General features: G+C 35.1%; 1 long non-coding RNA gene across 1 annotated transcript; it reads right to left on the bottom strand.

Moving 5' to 3' along the window:
* Positions 1 to 2,428: 2,428 nt before the first annotated feature.
* Positions 2,429 to 7,890, bottom strand: LOC118347915. The gene is made up of 3 exons (XR_004801106.1): positions 7,804 to 7,890; positions 2,924 to 3,017; positions 2,429 to 2,573 (listed from the first exon to the last, which is right to left on the bottom strand). It is a non-coding gene; the product is annotated as an uncharacterized LOC118347915 (long non-coding RNA).
* Between the last annotated feature and the right edge of the window lie 2,723 nt (positions 7,891 to 10,613).

The raw sequence follows: 10,613 nt of genomic DNA, 5'->3' as shown, positions 1-10,613 counted from the left end.
CGTGGGAGCAACAGGAAGTAAGATCAGAAGGATACCGAGCAATAAAAGTCGTTTTGAATAACACATGATCTTCGTTGTGCCTCTCTCTTCGGCCTGCAAATCAAGGAACCAATATGATTAGGTTTTATGGAGAATAGGAACGATGGACTTGCGCTGTATGTTAAAGATACCAATCTGGAAATTTGCATCGCTTCTCATGTATCTGTAACATGCAAGCACTGCGGGCAATTAGAAGTTGAAAATTCCAAGTCTCTGGTCATACACGTTCATTTGTCATTACGCTTTCAACTAATAATGTATCTAGTGATATATTAATGGTGCTAGCCATCAACTTTTAATCTTATTTTTTTAAAAAAATAAAAATAATTTAAGGATGATCATATTAATATAATATCCATAGAATCTTCAATCTTGAATTGACTTTGCGATCCAATTAATCATTCAAAATCTAGCACTACACGTACAGTGAATTGAAACATTTCAAGTACCTCAAAGCACCAATATCTGATAATAGAGATGAATAATTAAGAGTAATATTAGGTATATATAAATTTCAGATAGACAAGTCTCATGCAGATCTTTTATAAAAAAAATTAGTCTCACAAAAAAAAATAGTTTTTTGACCATTTTTTAAATATTAAATTTATTTTTTATAAAGACTTGTTTATCATCTGAACATGCACAAATTATTTATCAACAATTAATGCGTTTATAGCCCATATCGGCGTGATTGAGGAATAACTTCATAAACAATGCACTTGTACGTTTACGTTTCTTTTTTCCTTTTTTCTGTATCGGTGGTATTGCGTGATGAAAGAGCATTTCAATTGCTTCCAAGAATACGAAAAATCTATTTAAGAAAAAAAATATACGTACTAAAAATCTGTACACCTTTGCTGAAATTCTGAAACAAGATAAGATGAGTGATGAAGTACTTTGTGTCGTTAAAAGATATCGAATGAGGTGATGAGTACTGGTGCTCTCAGTACCATAAAATATTTTCTCCTTCGAACCTCTCTGAAACCAAAGACAATCCTCTTTTACTTTATCTACTCATCTCGTATATCTGATTATTTTTTTAATCTAACTTTGATTAGAGAAAGATGAATGAGAAAAGTATAACTGTGTCTGCATGACTTTAGTATTTCAAGCCCCGAAGTACACGATGTTGAAAATTCCAAGCAGTCATGCGAAAATCATAAGCACCGTCTGTCTACTGTAGAAAAGGTCTACACCTTTTATGTCGTGCTTGTATGGATGATATTTTCTAAGCGAACTTTCTAGGATACAGTGCACTAAGTCCATATTTGAATTTGGGGTGGGAGCTCCGATTTTGACTGAATTAGAAAATTTAAAATTTGGAATAGAAATCGGAATTGTAGGGTGAAAAATAACCGGAGTCACAGTTTGGCAAGGCTTCGGAATACCGTCTCCGACTCCTATAAATATTTAATATTTGAACTAAATTTAAGGAAGGTTAGGTAGCTTGACAGTTAGGACTGTGTTTGTAAGGCTACGTTTGCTTTCAAATCCAGCTAAATTCAATTAAAATTTAGTTGAATTTAGTCTAATTTTAAATTGAGTTTAACATTTAAATACTCAACTCTCAAATTATTAAATTAATTCCAACTCATAACTTTCTTACACATGAGACTTACAAGTTTTTTCAACTTAAAACATATTTATACATGAGACCCACAAATTCTTTTAATTTTCTGTAAAAAATATTAAACTCATTTTAACATCCTAACACACTTTAAAATCAGTTTAGATGGTCTCCACATAATTCCTTCTACTACTTAATTCACTATTATTTATAAGGAACTCAACTTAGCTAAGGTCAGCTCAACATCCAAACACAGCCTAATTTTTTTTTTTTAAGAGTAATTGTCATCATTTATTGATCAAGAATGCCTCTCTCTTCCCCTCTCTCTTCGTTGAATAATAGATGATCTTCGTTGTTCAACTTGTTATGTTCCTCTCTAGGGGTGATCTCGGTCCGGTCTGGTTCGGTCTTTAGCGGTTTTGTGGACCGAACTGGACCTATTCGGTCCAGGGATTTTCCACCCTGGACAGGACCAAGTAATGTATAGGATCGGCCCGGTCCAGTCCATTTCGGTCCGGTCCAGTCTAGAGTCGGTCCATTCGGTCTGGACATGCCCAAAATGGGTCATTCAGCCTATCTAAATCTGGGTTTTTTTTTTTTTTTTGCCCAATTTCAGTTATTTTTGGCCCACTTCAAATTTTGTACATTTTTTAGCTAAAACTACTTAAAAAAAACTTGATCTTGAAAAATATAATGATAAAATAAAACTAATCTATATAAAAAAACTAGAAAAACCAAAAAATAATAATAACACAAAAGTTATTACAAATTACAAATTATAATCCAAAACTTAATAACTTAACATATAATGGGTAATTTCTAAACTTCTAAGGGCTGACAAATATTCTTCCAGTTGCATTTATGACTCCTCCTCCTGATGTGTAATTTACACTATATAATATAGCTTTCCCAGTGGAATTTGGTGACAAAAATGGGACAACATAGTTTGGTGCTCCCAGTTCTTCTCCTGAAAATGAAATGGTTATTGGACTCTGAATGTTTTACTGAAATGATTATTGGACTCTGAATGTTTTACTAAAATGGTTACCGAAAAAGAAAGAAGAACTGAATGACACTTTAATTAACTCAACCGCAAGACGATTAAACCAACCCAATTGAAAATGAAAACCCAATAAATTAACACAAAATATATATCATGTGAAAGAGAAGGTTAAATATTGCTAGCAGTTGCATTTAGCAGCAAAATCCAACCACCCCATCCCCACATGCACCCCACTAAACAAATATAGATAGGTTAATAAATCATAACCCACATAAAGAGATCATCAGAGCCTAGCTTACCAACAATATTCTCACCTCTTTAGTCTTTAATTAACATTGGGTGTAGTGCAAGTAGGCATTGAATTTGACGCCTCCACAGAATCAGTAAAATTTGGGTCCCCAACAAGTTCTATCCATCAAAATTTAAAACAAAACAAGTTAAATAAAGTTATATAATATAGAAGATAAAACAAAATAAACCACAAAAGATATCAAAGGTAATTATATTACATACTCATATCCAGCTGCTTCTCAAATTCCTCCACTTCATCCATTAAAGTCCTAAGGCTTATTGGAGTAGAAGAAAAATGAAGCCAGTTTTGTGCACATATAAGACCCTCAACACTCATTGGATTTAAACTACTTCGGAAAGGGTCAAGTACACGACCCGCAGTGCTAAATGTAGATTCAGAGATCATAGTAGATACCAGTATTGCAAGTACATCGCGTGCAACCTTTGAAAGTACGCGATATCTAATTGAATTCACCTTCCACCAAATTAGAAGGTCAAAACTATCATCTTCATCCTCACATCTTTCAGCTAAATATTTATCAACCACTGACTTACTTTCCAAACTGTCTTCAGACTATAACTATTGCTTAAATTCGGCCATCAAATTTGATTTTCTACTCGCCACCTTGTCAGCTGAAGGAGCTATATATTCATGTTGGGAACTTGTGTGCTGAGGAAAATGTCTTTCTTTATTTTCCCTGTATGCCTCATACATGCAGATAAATACATTTTTCACCTTCCAACTGAAATCAATTTTTTTTGCCTGTTCATGTGCATACATTTTTCCCAACTCAAAATCAAGATATCACATCTTGTAGCAAGGATCAAGAAGAACACCAACATAGAGCAACAGATTCTGATTTTCTAAGTTCTCCCAACACTTGTCAAACTTCCTCTTCATATTTGTGGTCATTAATCCCACCACGGGGTTTCGTTCTTCACACTCCATATTAATGACATCTTTAATAATAACCAACTCCTAGAAAAAAAAACATTACAAGTTACATATTCACCCCCCGAGAATTTTAAAGTTGCATCATGAAATAATTGAAGAAACCTCACAAACAACTGTACCTTTGCCCAATCGGATGCATTGGGAGGCCCTAACTTCTTTGACTTTCTCACATTCACCACATGGTCCACATTTTCATCATCGACATCGTCATCTCCAATACTACTAAGGAAACACGGATCTTCTTCCTTCAACTGATCAAAAGCCCTTTTAAATTTTGAAGTCCTCTCCAACATAAGATAGGTAGAGTTCCACCTAGTCGGTACATCTAGGCAAACTTGACTTTTAGATTGAATCTCTTCCAACCCCACACATTTCTGAAATGTACTCTATCTTTGAGGGGAGGATTTAACATACTTTACAACACCCCTCACCTTCGCAATAGACCCATTATACCCTTTTAACCCCTCACGAACGATTAAGTTTAAAATGTGGGCACAATATTGAACATGCAAGAATTCATGTTCCAAGATCGTGACTCTCCTATACTTTGTTTTTTTTTTCAAATAAGAAACAACCCTATTATTAGAACTTGTATTATCAAGTGTGAGTGCAAGTATTTTTGGTCGCCCCCAATCATGCAAACACATCTTTATGCCCATACCAAGGGTATCACTCTTGTGATTTTCAACCAAATAAAAGGAAAGAATCCTCTTGTGTAACTTCCAATCATCATCAATAAAGTATGTTGTGAGACACATACAGTTTAGGTTTTGCACAGATGTCCATGTATCCATGGTGAGGGAAACTCGCTGCCCTCGAAGAGCATTTCTCAACTTTTGTTTTTCCTTCAAAAACAAATTAAAGCAATCCTTGACAACCGCCATACGGGATAGAATCCATATCCACTTAGGGTAAACCACAAGCATAAACCTCATGAAACCCTCCCATTCAACATGCCTAAAGGGCAACTCATCAATAATAATCATCTCTGCTAAGGCTTGTTAACAAGGCTCAACACTAAATGCAGTAGACACAAGTCCCCCACTAACACTACCACTTCCTCCTTCCACTTTCCAATCTAGAGTCGTCTAGGATTTATCCATCTTCTTAAACGGATATTTCTTACATTGATGCTCAATGTGATACTTCATGTTTTTCGTATCATTGGTCTTCATATCACATGCATACAAAGCATCACAATAATTATATGCAGCCCTAGGTTTACTTGGATCATCTTTTGGTATTTTTGTAAAATCCAAAGAAAAAACCTAACTCTACCTCTTTGTGACCTACCAACTGATTGATCATTTACATTGGATGGGGGTGGGGGCATGTTTGATGTTGACTTTTGCACATCATTTGTAGAAAACTCTATCTATAAAAAGGAGAAAATGACAAAATAATTAGAAAACAAACATTAATTCATGTACAAGCAAAAAGATGATGAATAACACTTTGAAGAGTAAAGAAGATATATAGTTAAGGAGGTTCAATAAACAATGGACAGTGTGCATTTTATTAGCTATTAAAGAAGAGAAAACCTTATAACCGGTGTCTCCTATAACCGGTGTAAATCGGAGACCAATGCTAGCTTGCCACGTGAGGGAGATCATGGTAAAAATTGAGACCACGTAAACAGAGAATAAGCTCTCTCACTCTCTTTCTGTCTATCTCTTGATCCCCCTTTTTTTCTCACTCTATCTCTCCTTCGTTGGTCTTCTTCCCCCTTGCTTTGTGCATACCCTCTCTCTCTCTCTCTCTCTCTCTCTCTCTCTCTCTCTCACTCATTTCTTTTTCGCCCCGATTAACTCCTAGAGTCTCAACAACTGTGAAATGTAAGCACGTATCCACCATATACCTCGCAACGCTACATACCCCTCTCTCTCTCCCTTTCCATATTCTATCTTTGATCCTAATTGCTCTCACTTCAAAAGGAAAGACCCAAAATTCAAAAAAAAATAATGGCAACACGAGATATCAATCACAACCATTAAAATCGAAAAGAAATTACTCCTAATTTCAACCTATCCCAATATCCAACTTTCAGCCAAGGCATGATTCTTCTATACATCTAGGTATTTGCGGCTGGGTATTTGCATTTGAAGAGAATGGATGAAGTTTATCCAAACAAATATGACTTTTTTGTAAAGGGGATACGTGTGGCTAGATTTAGACTGAAACCAAGTGTCATGAGAACCTTTTCATGTTCCCACAAACCAAATTTAGACCCATAGCAAGTTTCATGTTCATGGGCCCTACTGGTGTGGGGAAAACAGAGCTTGCAAAAGCTAAGTTGGTTATCTCTTTAACACAGAAAATGCTCTTGTCAGAATCGATATGAGTGAGTACATGGAGAAGCATGCAATTTCATGACTCGGGACTCCACCTGGTTATGTTGGTTATGATGAAGGTGGGTAGCTAACTGAGAGATCTAGAGAGTCGAGCGATTTCGGGATTTTGGGATCTCGTGAGAGATCGAAGGAGAGAGAGAGATTAGGGAGATTTCAGTTCGGTAAGTGATCAAAGGAGAGAGAGAGAGAGAGAGAGAGCTTCGAGCGTTTTCGGGAGGCATTTCCCGTGAGAGATCGACCTGCATGAGAGAGAGAGTCGAGCGGGAAGGAGGAACTGAACATGATCCCCTGCTATGCGTCTCCAAAGTGGGAATGGAGGAAGGCTTACCTGGCAACTTGCTATTGGTCTCTGATAAGATGACTAAATAGGAGACACCGGCCAGAAGAGGAACTGATTAAAGAAAGTTCAAGAACTAATGATAAAATAATATCAGATATTCTATAAATAATAAAATAATAATAATGATAAAATAGTAAATAGTAAAAGATAATAAAAAATAGATAAAAAATAAAAAATAATATATAATAGTGTGTTCCTAGTGATATCTTTCCTCTGGGTGATATCTCGCCCCAGAAAGGATTTTTGGCCTCCTCATTATTCATTCGCTTTTGACTCTTGCTCAACAATCTCCCGTCTTCCAACAATATGCATAAAAGCATAGCAAGACACTCATACAATTCCTATAAACCTTTGAATTTGACTGTGGTCAAATATCCCCTATGCCAATCTTCCAACTCTACTCATGATCTATTTCCGAGCTTTCCTCGAGAAATTATCAGACAATTCCTATATATAAACCAATAAAATGACACTTCTAAGTATAAGAAATTACCTCGTTGAGTTTTTCATAATACAGGTTTAATGTTGATGTAATCAAATGCATTTTGTACAGGAGTACCTAGGAATCAGTCAATGTTGTTAATTTCTAAAAAAAAAAATCATTTTCGTAATAAATAACTGATAAGAAATAAACGTTTTTCTTATAGTATAATGTATTAATGTGTAGCATAGTTTCAATGTTTTGACAAAAATCATGAACTATGACATGGTATATATAATTATCAACTAAAAGAGAGATGTGCTCTTTCTCTCAGAATTCTTGGGAAAAATTGGGCATGCACAGAAAGTCTACCCAAAGTGAAAGACAAGCCATAAAATGATTGAAGCTAATTTTTCAAAAAAACAAAAAAAATACAAGGGCATGCATTCAACAAGAAATTGCTGTCTGGTGCCTTTTCTTGTCAAATACAGAGAAATTAACTTCCCAGGCCATATATAGTACTAGGATTATGGCTTTTATGTCATTGGAGTGCAATAACTGAGTGATAATAACGTGCTTGATTGTTGGGACTGACTTCTGTTATCCTATGTCGCACACTAATATATTCTTCTTTGAAAAAAAAAATTAAGTTCAAACATGGTTGTCCTCAACCTCAAGTAAATAATACCTAATGAAATATATAAATATTGGAGCTGTCCTCAACCTCAAGTAACCAAGCAGATGTTCCCTAGAGCAAAACAAAACCATTTTTATCACAAGGAAACGGAAACCTGTTCAGGGAGAGAGAGAGAGAGAGAGAGAGAGAGAGAGAGCACCAATCACTATCAATCGGGGCCTGCTACGATAAAGGAGACAGAGGGAGGGGGCATCGCAATTCACAGCACTTAGGGTTCGCGGGACGGCGGGAGGGGAATTGGGGAAAAGTGGAAATGGATTTCGCAGGGGGGGTGGGGGGGAAGACGAAAGTCACAATAGGTTATTTCCTAAAACGATTCCGTTTGGGTCCAAAACGGCGTCGTTTTAGAGACGTTAAATTGAAAAAAAAAATTTTGGGTTGTACTGACTAAAACGGCGCCGTTTGGGTCTAATTTTGTACCAAACGACGCCATTTCTGGTAGTAATTGAAGCTCATAAGTCATATGTCACATGTGTGTACGTTTTCACTCATTTCAGTTTTGTAACTTTATTGTGATTCTTTTATCTTTTTGGCACATAAATTAATTAAAATAATTATTTAAATTAGTAAAATTAAAATTAAATAAACTGTTTAATGTGGATTATTTAATTAACTCATTCAAAATATAATTAATGATAATTATATTTATGATGTTAAATGTTAATTGCTAATTTGTTACTAACTTAGAGTATGTTAATGACTCAAATTTAAAGTATTATAAATTTATGATAATTTTCAATTTTCCAATATATTAAACTTTTAAGTTTTTACATTTTGTATATGTAAATTTGTAATATAATTAATAAATCATTGTATTAGCCTATAAGCCTATTAGGTATATATAGTTATAACTTATAACTTATAGTGATATTAATACTATACTATTATACATATATTATGCTATAATACTATAACTTTTATAATATGCTATTAAATTATTAATACTATAACTCTTATATGAGTACAGTTATTATAACTTATAATAGTTATATAGTTAGTATAATATAATACTTATATTATACTAAATAACTATAGACTATACCAATACTAAATTACTAATAGTAATACTATAATAGTAATACCATATACTATACTAATAGTGATATTAATATTATATATAGTTATAGACTTATAGTAACATATTAAGTTAACTATACTATTAGTCTATTATACATATATTATACTATAATTCTTATAATTTATTAATATATACTAATCGTGGAATATATATTATATAATAATACATTGATACTAAATTATTACTAATATTATATACTGTATTATGTTATAACTCTCATAATATATTAATATATACTAATACTATATATTATACTATTATAGTGTTACTGTTACTACTGCATATAGACTTATAGTGTGTGTGTATATATATATATATATATTATAATGATATAGTGATACTAATACTATATATTATATAATAATACATTACTACTATAGACTTATAGTGATTAGTTATTATGAATCATGATTAGTATAAGTTATAACCATATAATAGCAGTAGTATTAGACTATTAGTAATATAGTATAGCTATATATTAGTAATATACTAATATTAGTTATAGTGATTTAGTATAAGTTATAACTATATTAGTATAACTATAACTATAGTCTTAGTCTATATTAGACTATTAGTATTTTTTTTTTATACCATATTAGAGTCTAGAAGTAGAGTCTAGACTATTAATATAATACTTGTATTAGTATAAATATTAGTATTAGTATAAAATTATAAATATTAGTATTAGTTAATAATTACTTAATGGTGAGTTATTAATAGGATTAGGTTAATTGGTTAAATGAAAATTATATAATTAATATGTATAAATTATTTTATTCTTTTTAATTTTCATTCAATCCGGTTCGGTCCGGTCTGGTCCGAAAAACCCCTGGACTGTGGTTTAGACCGAATGAATTCAGTCCTATGAAATTCGGACTGAGACCGACTAGAACCATTCCCGGTTCGGTTCGGTTCGGATCGAATTGGCTGGTCTGGCCAGTTTTTCCGGTCCGGACCGCCCGATTCTCACCCCTATAATCCTCTCTCTTTGGCCTGTAAATCGAGGAGCCTATATAATTAGGTTTTATGGAGAATAGGAAGGATGGACTTGGGCTGTACGTAAGGGTGGTGTGTAGTGTATGAGGCTTATGAATAGAATTTTTCTTGTAACATACAAGCACTACGGGCAATTAGATGTTGAAAATTCTAAGTCTCTGGTCATACACGTTCATTTGTCATTACCCTTCCAATAATGATAAAATTAATGTAAGTTAAGTCCTAAATGACAAGTGCGCCACTAGAAAACAAAGAAAAACACTATAGACATAAAGTGATTCCACAAAAGAATCTCACATACTGATGTGGCACATTATCAATGTGCCACGTCTTCTCCTATTTTTTTTTTCTTTTTCCTTTCTCCCCCTCCCCCATTCCTACCCCCTGCCATCTCCTCGTGCTCGCTCCCCGTGCCGGCCATGGTGGTTGGGGACCACCTCATGGTGGATAGAAGACGTCAAAGGTCCATGCGGCACAACCGGTGTGGAGTGCCGGTAAGGAGGTTGTCGGGAGAGGGAGGCACTACTCGGGGAGAAGGGAGAGGCAGAAGGGAGAGAGAGAGAATGGCTCCGATGGCCGGGGGAGAGGCTTACACCAACGAGGGGCGAGGTGTGGTGGCGCAGTTGGGCTGCAACGGCGGCGCTGGCAACGACGAGAGGGAGAAGCCGTGTGAGAGGGGCTCAATTTCAGGAGGAGGAGAGGGAGAGGGGCTGCACTGTGGGGGGCTGGGTCCGGTCGGGAGGTCACCGGTGAGGGGAACGGCCGCTAGTGGTAGTCGGCTACGAGCAGCGGCAGCACTACTGCGGCTAGGAGACCGAGTCGGGTGAGGCGCACGGCTGAAGGGGGAAAGAGGAGAGAGAGGAAAAGTGGGGAAA

This window comes from Juglans regia, chromosome 3 (assembly GCF_001411555.2).
Source record: "Juglans regia cultivar Chandler chromosome 3, Walnut 2.0, whole genome shotgun sequence".
NCBI lineage: Eukaryota > Viridiplantae > Streptophyta > Magnoliopsida > Fagales > Juglandaceae > Juglans > Juglans regia.
The sequence above is the reverse complement of the archived record's forward strand: the minus strand, read 5'-3'. Positions and strand labels throughout refer to the sequence as shown.